The following is an 11,670-nucleotide window of genomic DNA, read 5'->3' as shown; positions in this document are numbered from 1 at the left end:
TTATAACTGATTTTTTTGGTTTTCAAGTTCTGTAAGCTGATAAACATGCACTCTGGTTAGAGTTTAAAAAAAATCACATTTTCCAGTCGGGGCCTTTTAGTGATCGGTCGACTATATGAAAGGGGTTTTCTCGTTTTTGAAGGCCGGATTGTTGCCTATAATTGCTTACATCCACTTCAGTTTAGGAGGTTGAGCGTACACACACATGCATGCTTATCACGTCATCTTCTTTCTGTGAAAATCCCAAGTCAGTGGCTTGTAGTCAGTGGTTGCCGTTGGTTCATGTCTGGCATATTATTTTATTTTTGGTTTTTGTAAATTGTTGTTTTTTCTAGATAATGCCGTTAGTTTTCGAATTTAATTGTTCAAAACTTGTTTATGTTGGGACCTTTTATTTATATATATAGCCGATTATAAGGTATGGTCGCCTAATATAGCTTACATGTGTACATCCAATTAATTTGATGGATAGTTGTATAATTGCAAATTATATCACATCATTATTGAATATAAGCTTTGATAAGTTGGACAAGCGATTGTACAGGAAAGGCCCAAGTGATAGTACAGTAAACTCGTAAGCGATTGTACAGTCAATTAATTTATCCGATATTGAAAAAAATATAATTTGTGAATCTCTACTGGTGCAATGGCTTTCAAACTTTCAGACAGGTAAGACCATACATCAGAAATAGTACTTTTAAAATTTCTGGACTCAACGATGTGTATTTCAATGATTATTGACATTTTTATCGCTGTTGTGTGACAGTTCTGATCGATATATTAAAAGCTCCTCCATTCGACGAAAAACGTTTGTATGCATACGTCGTTTATTATTTGATTGGTTCATATATACATATAGAATGTTTTAAATGTCTAGAAGAAACGTTATATTGTATCATTTGATTCACTATTGGAAAACTTTCCATGTTGCAACTTGTTATATTTTCGAATGTCGAAAATGTAGAAACCGTACAGTTCCGTTCCCACACAATATAATAATGATGTAATCGGGTTTTTAAGATCCCCACGAATGCCACATTTTCCCATCTTCATGTCTATCAATTTCTTATGAAAGTATGTACAAATGTAAACTCCTGTGTTGTTAAGATGGACATAAAATAAAATTATTCTTTCATCAAGTTGAAAATAAACTACGCTAAATCATTAAGTTTATTCTACAACTATCATAAACTTATCAATTAGTAACGATCAAATGACAATTGTTTATTGGATAAGGTTGACTGAACATTGATGTTTGGGAATTTGCAATAAGCCTTCGGTCACATGGCATGCGCTGATAAAAAAGAAAGTCAATTTCAAAATTATGATATATATTGATACCCAAATTTATATTTATGAGTTATATACTTATATCTTCTCATATCCATGTTTGTGGTCTAATAACATCGTTTTAATGTCCTTAGTGCAAAAACTTTGTTCTTAATGCACCAATGATTTGTATAGTCCTTCAGTGCACTAAGAAGTCCTTTGCGGTATTTCTACACACCGTACAAAATTTGGCTGTGATCAAAATGTTAAAAAAAAATACCCATTTATTATAACAATTTTTAAATATTTAAGATTAAATTATGCAAGGAAAAGTGTCTTTGTTTTCTGTCAAAGTGATTTACCTTTTTTGACAAAGTTGTCGATAAATAAATTGGATATGCATTTCAATAGCATATTATCAAATTGCTGAAAGATCACCTACATTTTCTTAACAGGGAATCCGTTAGTATTGAAACCCCCTGTCCTTTAGGGTGAATGGGGTATAGAAATATGGTCACTTGGCCAGTCTTCTCCCGACCGGCAGTAAAACGCTTGCCGAAATGGGGTGTCCATTTGGCTGTGCGGGATGTATCAAGTTCGCAGTCACGTCCGGTCAGAAGGGGGACGTGAAATCTGATGCCTCGTGTAAAGAGACTGCAACGCTCTTTGCTCTTTGCACGTTAAGAATCCTTGCAACAACTCTTTTGAGGGGTCCGTAGGTGGCCTGTTGCAAGACAAAATTTCTGTCCCTATACAAGGTATCCTCATTTTCCAGTGGCAGTCCAAATTTCCCTGACCATCATCCCAGATGGCCTCTATCGTATCAACATACCTAGTGTATATATTGTGAACTTGTTCTCGTCCTGAATATGCATGAAATATTTGCCACTGGACGTTAAGCAACAAACAAACAATCAATCAATCATTCAATCAATCCCTGTCCTTAATAATTCAATTCGTCGTTCTGCATTATTTTGGCGTAAGAAAGACGCACACATTCAGGCTAACGCCCTTAAGGTGTATAGAAAATAGATATAGGAAGATGTGGTGTGAGTGCCAATGAGACAATTCTCCATCCAAATTACAATTAATGAAAGTAAACCATGGTAGGCTTATGTACAGCCTTCAACACGGAGCCTTAGCTAGCAACGAACAACAAGCTATAAAGGGCCCCATGATTACTAGTGTAAAACCATTCAAACGGGGAAAACAACGGTTTAATAGTTTTGTATTTTATATAACTTTCCTGCCCTTGCACCCACACTAATATAAGCTGTGATTTCTGTGTGAATAATTTTTTTTAAAGTTTCAAATGAAGTGCATGGATGTAAGTAATGATAGGCAACCGCAATGCCTTCAATAATGAGAAGAAAACATAACGTATAATCGGCTTTAAATTGTCCCGCTTGATCATTATACGTTGTTGTTTCCTATAGAGAAATAAATTATCGATTTAAATTATTTTTTACATCATAAAAAAGGGTACAATATCATAAAATCAATTTTGTGAAAAGCGATGAAAATTTAGTGACCCTAATATAAATTTGAACCCCTCTTAATCTGTCCTGTGTTTACGAGCACAAAATTCAAGGATCCCTAATTTTTTTAACTGTCTTTATGAAAGTTAGCACCGACTGTTAGCTTTACACTAGTAGGTTTGTCTTAAAGATAATTGGCTTTGTGTTAAAACTGTCGTTACGTTGCTGTCTTGCGGACGAATACCCGAAATCTCTGTGTCATCAGCAGTCATACAGAAATGACTTTATATCGGGTTATTTGGTTATTTAATACTCTGTTCTTTGCATAGAAATAATTCTTTGTTAATCTGAGCATTGAAAAAATACTTCATATCACAAGATATAAATATGGATACAAAAAAAAATCTAAGTGAAATTGATAATACCGCAAAGCATGAATAAATGTGTTGTATTTCAGTAAATAACACTTGTTTTCGTTTGGTTGTAAACATGTTGTAGCCCATCATGCATTGTTTCTTGTTTAGTGGATTGGTAAAAAAAGCGCCCAAAAAAAAGATTTCAAAAATTTTCAAAATAAATTACGTCACACGTTAATACATTATAACAAATGCTCGGACATACGTATGGTAATTCATGCATATCCTAAAAGGTCGTGTTCTGGTGTATGTATATCACACGTGCCATCTACAATAAACGGAAATGACACGGCCGGGTATTGTAAAGCTTTGAGGGACTTTTAATGTCAAATTCATATCCCTGGGCAACGAAATTATCGATTTGTTAAAAAAAAACACCGTGTTTACGCTGGTGTCTTTCTCGAATGCCAACATTTTATATGTTACCTATTCCTTGAATGCCAACAAAAATATTTCTGTTTTTATAAGTATTTAACTTTAAAAAATAATTAGTGAACTTGATGAAATTGTAACATTTTATCCCATTTTGATAAGAAAAGTAGCAAAATTTAAGGGTTAAATAATTATGAATATAAAGATAGAAAGAAAATGATTTTTGTTACTATTTATTAAAAAATAAATAAATTTAGGAATGAACAAGTTTTATTAACATAAGACATATATATAAATATAACATTTATATTTAGTTAAATATAATTATTTCAAACTAAAAGAGGATATTAGAGATTTATTTTGTTCCATATTATTATAAATATTTATTTGTTACTTATATATACATGAATTATATGAATATTTTAATTAAACAATTAACCATAAGAATTTAGTCTATAGCGGATTGATTTTTTTAGTTGTTTGTGGCTTTGAACTAGATGCCAGTAACTGCAAGTTTTCTCAGAGGATGTACTTTACAAGTGTTTTTTGTTTGTTTGGATATACAAGAACCTGACCACGTCTATTCTGTGTAGTATTTCTATTTATTTACATCTGATAAGTTAAACCGGTTTCATCTGATGTGTATAGTTAGTTCCACTATGTGGTATGGGCTTTGCTCATAGTTGAAGACTGTACGGTGGCCTATACTTGTGAATTTCTGTGTCATTTGGTCTCTTGTGGAAATTTGTCTCAATTCCAATCAAACTACATTACTTTGTTTTATAAGAACACCGATGATTTGCGAACACGATAAACCCCTTACCAGTATCATTTTATGAATCACTTGCAAAAAAGTGTGTAGTATTATTACCAAGAAAAATATCCTGAACAAACTGAACATAATACATCAATAGTATTCTAACACGTGATACAAAGTTTCAAGAAATTTAATCAAGTAATATGGTAGGATGTTACAGCACACACAACTATAGAAATATTGAAAAAAACCTTCAAAGTCCAAAGAGGCTTCACATTTGTGTAAACTGGAATTTCTCACAATATGCACATGTGATGCAACACTTTTCAAAGTTTCATTTTAAGAGAATCCATATTCGTTCAAGTAGTATCATCAGAAAAAAAATTCAACAACGTAACAAACATGAATTAGATTTTAACTATCTGTTTAATTATGCCTCGTTCACACGGACATTTAATTCGAATAAAAAAGAAGCGTTTATGTACGCGATTAGCGAATTCGATTCGCATTCGATTCGAATTCAATTCGAATTAAATAAAATTGAGAATGGAAATGGGGAATGTGTCAAAGAGACAACAACCCGACCAAATAAAAAAACAGCAAAAGGTCACCAACAGGTCTTCAATGTAGCGAGAAATTCCCGCACCGGAGGCGTCCTTCAGCTGGCTCCTAAACAAATATATACTAGTTCAGTGATAATGAACGCCATACTAATTTCCAAATTGTACACAAGAAACTAAAATAAAATAATACAAGACTAAGAAAGGCCAGAGGCTCCTGACTTGGGACAGGCGCAAAAATGCGGCGGGGTTAAACATGTTTGTGAGATCTCAACCCTCCCCCTATACCTCTAAATGTCCATTTTTGATAAGCATGCTCTCGTGTTGTGATAACTTTTTGCACCTATTCCTCGAAAGCCAACACTTTGATATTGTTGTTTTTTGAATATTGTATCTACAAGTTCATGACGATTTAGAGCTTGGCATTTCGTGTAGACACATGTTTCTTGTTGAAGACTAAACATGCGGTCTTGATTTATCTATAGTGTTTTTGTCGTTTGGTTGCCGTCAAATTGAATTATATCCCATATCTCTTATATTATGAGCTTTAACATCAGCTTATAAGAATTCATTATTGAAAGGTTTATTTGTAATTTTATATGAATATGCCGTAATATATTTATCGGTGTGAGCTGTACCACATCATGACTTATATATGAACTTTATTAATTTCGATCTAAAAAAAGTTCCTAGAAATAGATATTTTAAAAAGTCTTAATAAATTCCAATGATCACAAATCTAATCTAAATCCATTTTTTTCCTGATTCTAACATACGTTGTTCATTTTTTTTTTGGTTTAATTTTGTAGTAATTTGCTAGTCAGTCAGATTCGGATTCCGGGTGACATTGCGTACGCTTTGTCCTTTGATTTAAAAATACATAATTTTAGCATTATTATTTTTTTTATCTTTGCTACGCTCGATGTTTTTGCTTCCGCAGTATCAAAGCTAGTGAATTAGTCAAAATGTCCGTACAATGTATAGTAATATTTCTTTTCATGACTTGTTTATTCTTCAATATAAGCGTTGGCCATTTTTATCTGACAATATCAAATTTGTCTAGAAAGTTCGCTGTAGTGTTCCATAAATGTCTTAGGGCTAAGTGCACCAAAGCGGCCTGGGTGGGTTTTAGACGTACCGGCAAGTCCCTGGACCACAATTGCACAACCGTCCTTTTGATGATCAATTTGTTAAATTGCTGGGACTATCATACTAATAACATAGTAGTCCCCGTTAATTTCAGAGCTCTACCGTTAAATAGTAATTATTATTAATGTTATTATTTTATTTTTACGCTGTCTTAATTTGTAAATAATTATTAAGTATAATATGTATAGTATAGCGTCGTGTAAGTCATTTTTGGGCTAGACATTGTTTGCTTTATAGTGTATTGAATAATTTTTATTGCAATCAATTTATAATTCATTACAAGGAAAAAGTGGACCGTATGTCATCGCACACAAGACAGCTGATTGGATAAATATGATAGGCTGTTACGCCTACATTGATACTGATGTCCAATCGAATACCAGCAGACACCTGTCAGTAAAAACAAATTTCAAGCGTGGATAAATTAGAGATTTATTTGTGTATTCGATATTTGAAAAGTAAGTTAAACTATTCGTTTAATCTTTTTTAGGTGAATTTCAAAAACTGTTTTTTTCACTTTCTTATAGGAAGGTATTCAAATATGAGCGTACCACATGTAACGGAATTTTACAAGCATTTTATATAGCGAATTGTGTTTTCCGGAACCAGAGACACTGCCGGAACGTACTATTTTCAATAATTCACAAACCTCTGAAAAAATGAGATCATACAGGTTTCATCTACCATGTGCATAAAAAGCACTATCAAATTTTATTTGTAAATTGTAAAAGATTAAGAATATTTTTGTATATGTACTAAATAATCTGAAATAAAACAAAACATATTTCTCTCGGCCTGAATTCAATCGTAATCTGAAATAAAACAAAACATATTTCTCTCGGCCTGAATTCAGTCGTTAGCAAATTTTCATACTTTTTTTTTTTTTTTATCTATTTGCAAATGACGAAGAATTCTCCTTAAACTGTGATTCATTAATATTTAATATTACTTCCATGATTAAACCGACAGACTAACTTTAAAGGACAAAATATACAAGCGTGTACTACCAGCCAAGGAAATGAGTTTAATTAAAGTAACTAATCTAAGTGGTCATCGATGTGTAATATTTGACACTGGGCATTATTTGTGGACCAATGCAATAAAAATAATGTATACTATCAATCAAAATTAAATACTTTTGAATGTAACAATATGCTACAAATTCATTTGATTCACTGAATTTTTATATTTTTTTTTTATCTAAATGAAAATGTAATAAACTGCTCCCGTTTAATATAAATAAGAAGATGTGGTATGTGTGCCAATGAAACAACTCTCCGTCAAGTCACATGGTATCATTTAATTAGAGGTCAAAAGTACGGCCTCAACACGGAGCTTTGGTCCTCATTGAACAGCAAGCTATAACGGTCCCTAAAATGACAATACAATTAAGATGGAAAACAAAAGTATAATCTATAAGTACGGTAATTTCGCTACGTTTATTCGTCAATTCCGAATTACAAGTAAGCGTCTCACTGTTTATCAAAATGAGTAGTAACACTTGTGCCTAAAAAAATCTGATTCGAAACTGAAATATAAACCATTAGATTTTATCCATCGTGTCTTAACTAACGTTGTTTGATATTTTTTCTATGATATGATTAACTCCTGTATTTATTTCGTGCTAAAAATATAACGAAAAAAAATATCAATGGAGTTATCGACATCGGTCTTTATATGTATATAATGGTCAATATAAACTGTCAATTAAATTTTTTAAATATACTTATATTGTTGTTGAATTTATTTTAAAAATAAAATGATGTTTTTTTGTAAATGTAATAATTCAACCCGGTTGAACCTTTTAAATTTTATATAAAAGATAAAACATGGAACTTCATTCATCATACGTCCATTACGTTCACGAATGGGTAACTGATATTAGAGTATAAGGCAGCATATCATTCGTTAATAAACTTCAGAAAAAAAACGCAATTTGTAATCTGTGGTTTGAATTTTCGTCAGATGTGCCACTGACATAATGGCTGTATTATGGGTGAAATATTTGCCACTAGACGTTTAGTAAAACCCATTCAAATCCAAATCAAACCGCTCTATTTGATGCAAAAGAAACGTGACAGGCAGTGCTATCGAGGTATATGATCAGATTTTTTTCAGCCATCAGTGCACATGATAAATAAGTGATGCACGAAAAAAAAGGAGATGTAAGATATACGCCAATGAGACAGCAACCGAACTACGGAAATAACCGAAAGCCATCTAAAGGGAGACGTGTCGACTTCAACAAAAGACAAATATTCCAACATTATGTCTTATAAGTGCTATCAATTATTTATTTCGGACAGAACTCGGACATCGTAGAGTCTATACATTTGTAACATATTGGACTTTCATGTTACGTATCGCATTGAAACATGAACGCGGACCTCGATGAGAACAAATGGATTGAAAGTTTGCAAGTTTACTATTTTATTTTCAACAGAATCACATTTTTTTAACCGTGCATCAATATTTTAATGTTTTTATTTAAATTTCTTTTAAAAATGTCACATCTATTGTTCATTCATTTGTTAACAATTGTGAAGCATGCGACTTTACTAAGAATACACACATTTAAATGAATTCGATAAAATTGGATGAAAAAAAACCCGATAAATAAATAAAGTTTGTCTTGCTTGAGTGATTTACCTGTACAAAGCTCGGGTCTCAACGATGTTTAAAACGAATTGATGCCTGTTTGAAATAGTTTAACGGGGGCGTGGCCTAATAGTTGGACGTACATTACCAGCAACTTGATTTCAATTGATTCACCGCAAAGAAATCTATTTGACTGGCGTTAAAATGAATTGAAATGAATTGAAATGAAGTAAAAATATTTTTTAATTTTTGTCAATCTTTATCAAATAACAATTAATCTCATTTAAATAGCGTTAACACGTTTTTGTCCGTTCAAGCTAAATTCGGGTTACTAGTGATGGTCTTAAAAGCAGTGGCATTTTATTCCTGCTACAGTGAATGCGTTTTTGTTTATCTAGAAAATATGAACAATGACCGGATAACAAATTGTGCGAGTTGTTGAAATGTTAAAACTGTAAATCTTGAATAACAATTACGTTTGTGTGTATTTTCTTCATTACTGGACACGTGACAACCAACCCAGCCTTTTGATTTGTAACTTAACCGTAACCGAATCGTGTACACTTGACGTTAAGCCATTCAGAATATAGTATAAGTCTATAAGCACGAATTGACCTGATGCATTATTGTTGATACTAAAACAACGAAGCATACTCGAATAAACAAACAAATTATACCACTTGATATATGCAACATAAAGATAAATTACCATTTTCTGTACATTTTGAAAAGTCACTGAAATGTTATTCTTAGATTCTTTTCCATGATTGGCGGTTTTAGTATTCGCATTTTTTTTTAAAGACATTTATATATATCTATATCTTTAAGATTTTATTTTAAGGATGACGACATTTATATTACTTTCGTGTATCCAGAATCTTATTTTGACCTCCAGTTACATCCCCAAAGACATTTCCAAATCGATCATAGAACAGTTTCCTTAGAAGTACCTTTAAAGTACATATGAACAGTATGTAAACTCCAGGTTGTGTAAAATAACTGCAAAATTGTCTTAATCGAATAATAATATAAATGATAATAAAGGAAGGTCAATCAAACAAATGCAAAGAGAACAACTAATTATTATGGTATTGCCATAAAAATTAATATTTTGGCGCAATAAAAGAAAAAAGTATAATCAGTTATAATATTTGCTTTTAAGAACCTGTGACAGAATACACTTCATCTTGCTACTAAACACACACATCATACATTCATCATAGAACATGGACCTTGTTATGTTGAATATATAAAAACGATTTACCAGAAAGACACCTAATGATCAGTATCTTGCAAATAGAATGATTTGTTGTGCAATAAAACTATAAAAAATATAATCAATAATTAACAATTATATGAAAATTATCAGAATGATTTCAACAATTTACTGAAAATCAGTAAATTATTTATGAAAGCCATGATGTTGTAAATCATAGGTGACATTACTATTACGTAAATAAATTACGTGTTTGAAATTATTTTCTCTCTTAATTTGTTATTTTCTTTTTACACTTTCAGATATTATTTCCCAAAGCGCATTGTTTTTATAGACAATCATGTGTTTCATTTTCATTACGAGTATTTTTGTGCATCATTATCATTCATGAAATGGTTTTGAACATTTAATATAATTTATTGTTCGCATAACGAAAGCTTATAATTGCTATAATGTTCAATTTCTTTTGATGATAGTGTGTATGTTTCAACTGACAAACATTTGCTTCTACAAATCAGTGAAAGAATATGAAAGTTGTTGTCCTTTCGTTAAATGTGTTTTGTCATTTGATTTTGCCATTTGATTAGGGCCCGGGACTTTACGGTTGAATTTATCTCGGATTTTAATTTTTAGGATGTAAGGGTACTGTAATAAAATTGAAAATGAAAACGGGTAATGGGTCAAAGCAGCAACAAGATCAGAAAACAGCCAACCCTAACAAAAACCCTAAACAAAAAGCCAAAATGTGTACTACTTCAGTGAAAATGAACGTCACTCTAAAACATATAAATGAATAAGAAGTGAAAACATTTACAAGACTAACAAAGCCTTATGCTCCTGACTTGGGACAGGTGCATTAATATGCGACGGGGTTAAACATGTTTTGTGAGATTTCTCCTTCTTATGTCTCTAGTTAATTGGAATAAACAAACAAACAGCGATACGCACTGTAAAACTCATTGTTTCTGGTATCATTGATTGTTTAGAGAACGATATTTTTTGTTACTGATAAAAGACAACTCAGGTCAATATTGCCTTCTCAAAAAACTGTCAAAATCATAAGTTTTGAGTTTTAAGAGTGTTTCTCGTCTATTTAAGCATTTATCAATGGAATAAAATATCACTTCTTAGCCTCTGTTTCGTATTTAAATCATTTGAACAATTTCTATACTAATGATAACGTTACGTTTAACATTTGTTGCCGAACTATACATTATCATATATAATAAGAGTTAGTTTATCTTAAAACTTTATATGAAGTTTAAGCATGTTGTTAATATTGTACTTTTTTGTTTGTAAATGTTCTTCATGATTGAGATTCTTTAATCTGAAAATATTTGCTTCTTAAAATCAGTGAAATAATAAACTGCATTCTGCTACCCAACACACACATCATACATAAAATCGTTGGCATCGGAATGATTAAGGTGGTATGGGTGTCTTCCGCCATCTTGGATTGTAAAAAACAGAGAAACTAAGGTCCAGACTTTCTATCAAGTTAGCAAAATTTGATGCAGGAATTTAGATATTTAATGTAAATTTTCTTTTAAAAGAACCAATTTATGAGAACATAACTAATAAATATTAATATTTTTGCAAATGAAGATTATTTTTGGTTGTTTTTAAATGTTTTTGAATGGGCATTTTAAGGGTAGGTAACTCTAAAACAGTGCATTTTCTGAAGGAATCTACATGGAATTTTCCTATTTTGTATTTTAGCCGGAAAAAACGTACGGTGACCCTATCTTTTCTTTTAATATTCTCAAAGCACTGTCTGAAAGCTATCTTTTCCAAATTTATTTTACAATTCTATCATTTTGTTTAGTTTCTAATCACAAAATGGTGTTTTTTCCTG

The sequence above is a fragment of the Mytilus edulis genome, chromosome 6, assembly GCF_963676685.1.
Source record: "Mytilus edulis chromosome 6, xbMytEdul2.2, whole genome shotgun sequence".
NCBI classification, from domain to species: domain Eukaryota; kingdom Metazoa; phylum Mollusca; class Bivalvia; order Mytilida; family Mytilidae; genus Mytilus; species Mytilus edulis.
The sequence above is the reverse complement of the archived record's forward strand: the minus strand, read 5'-3'. Positions refer to the sequence as shown.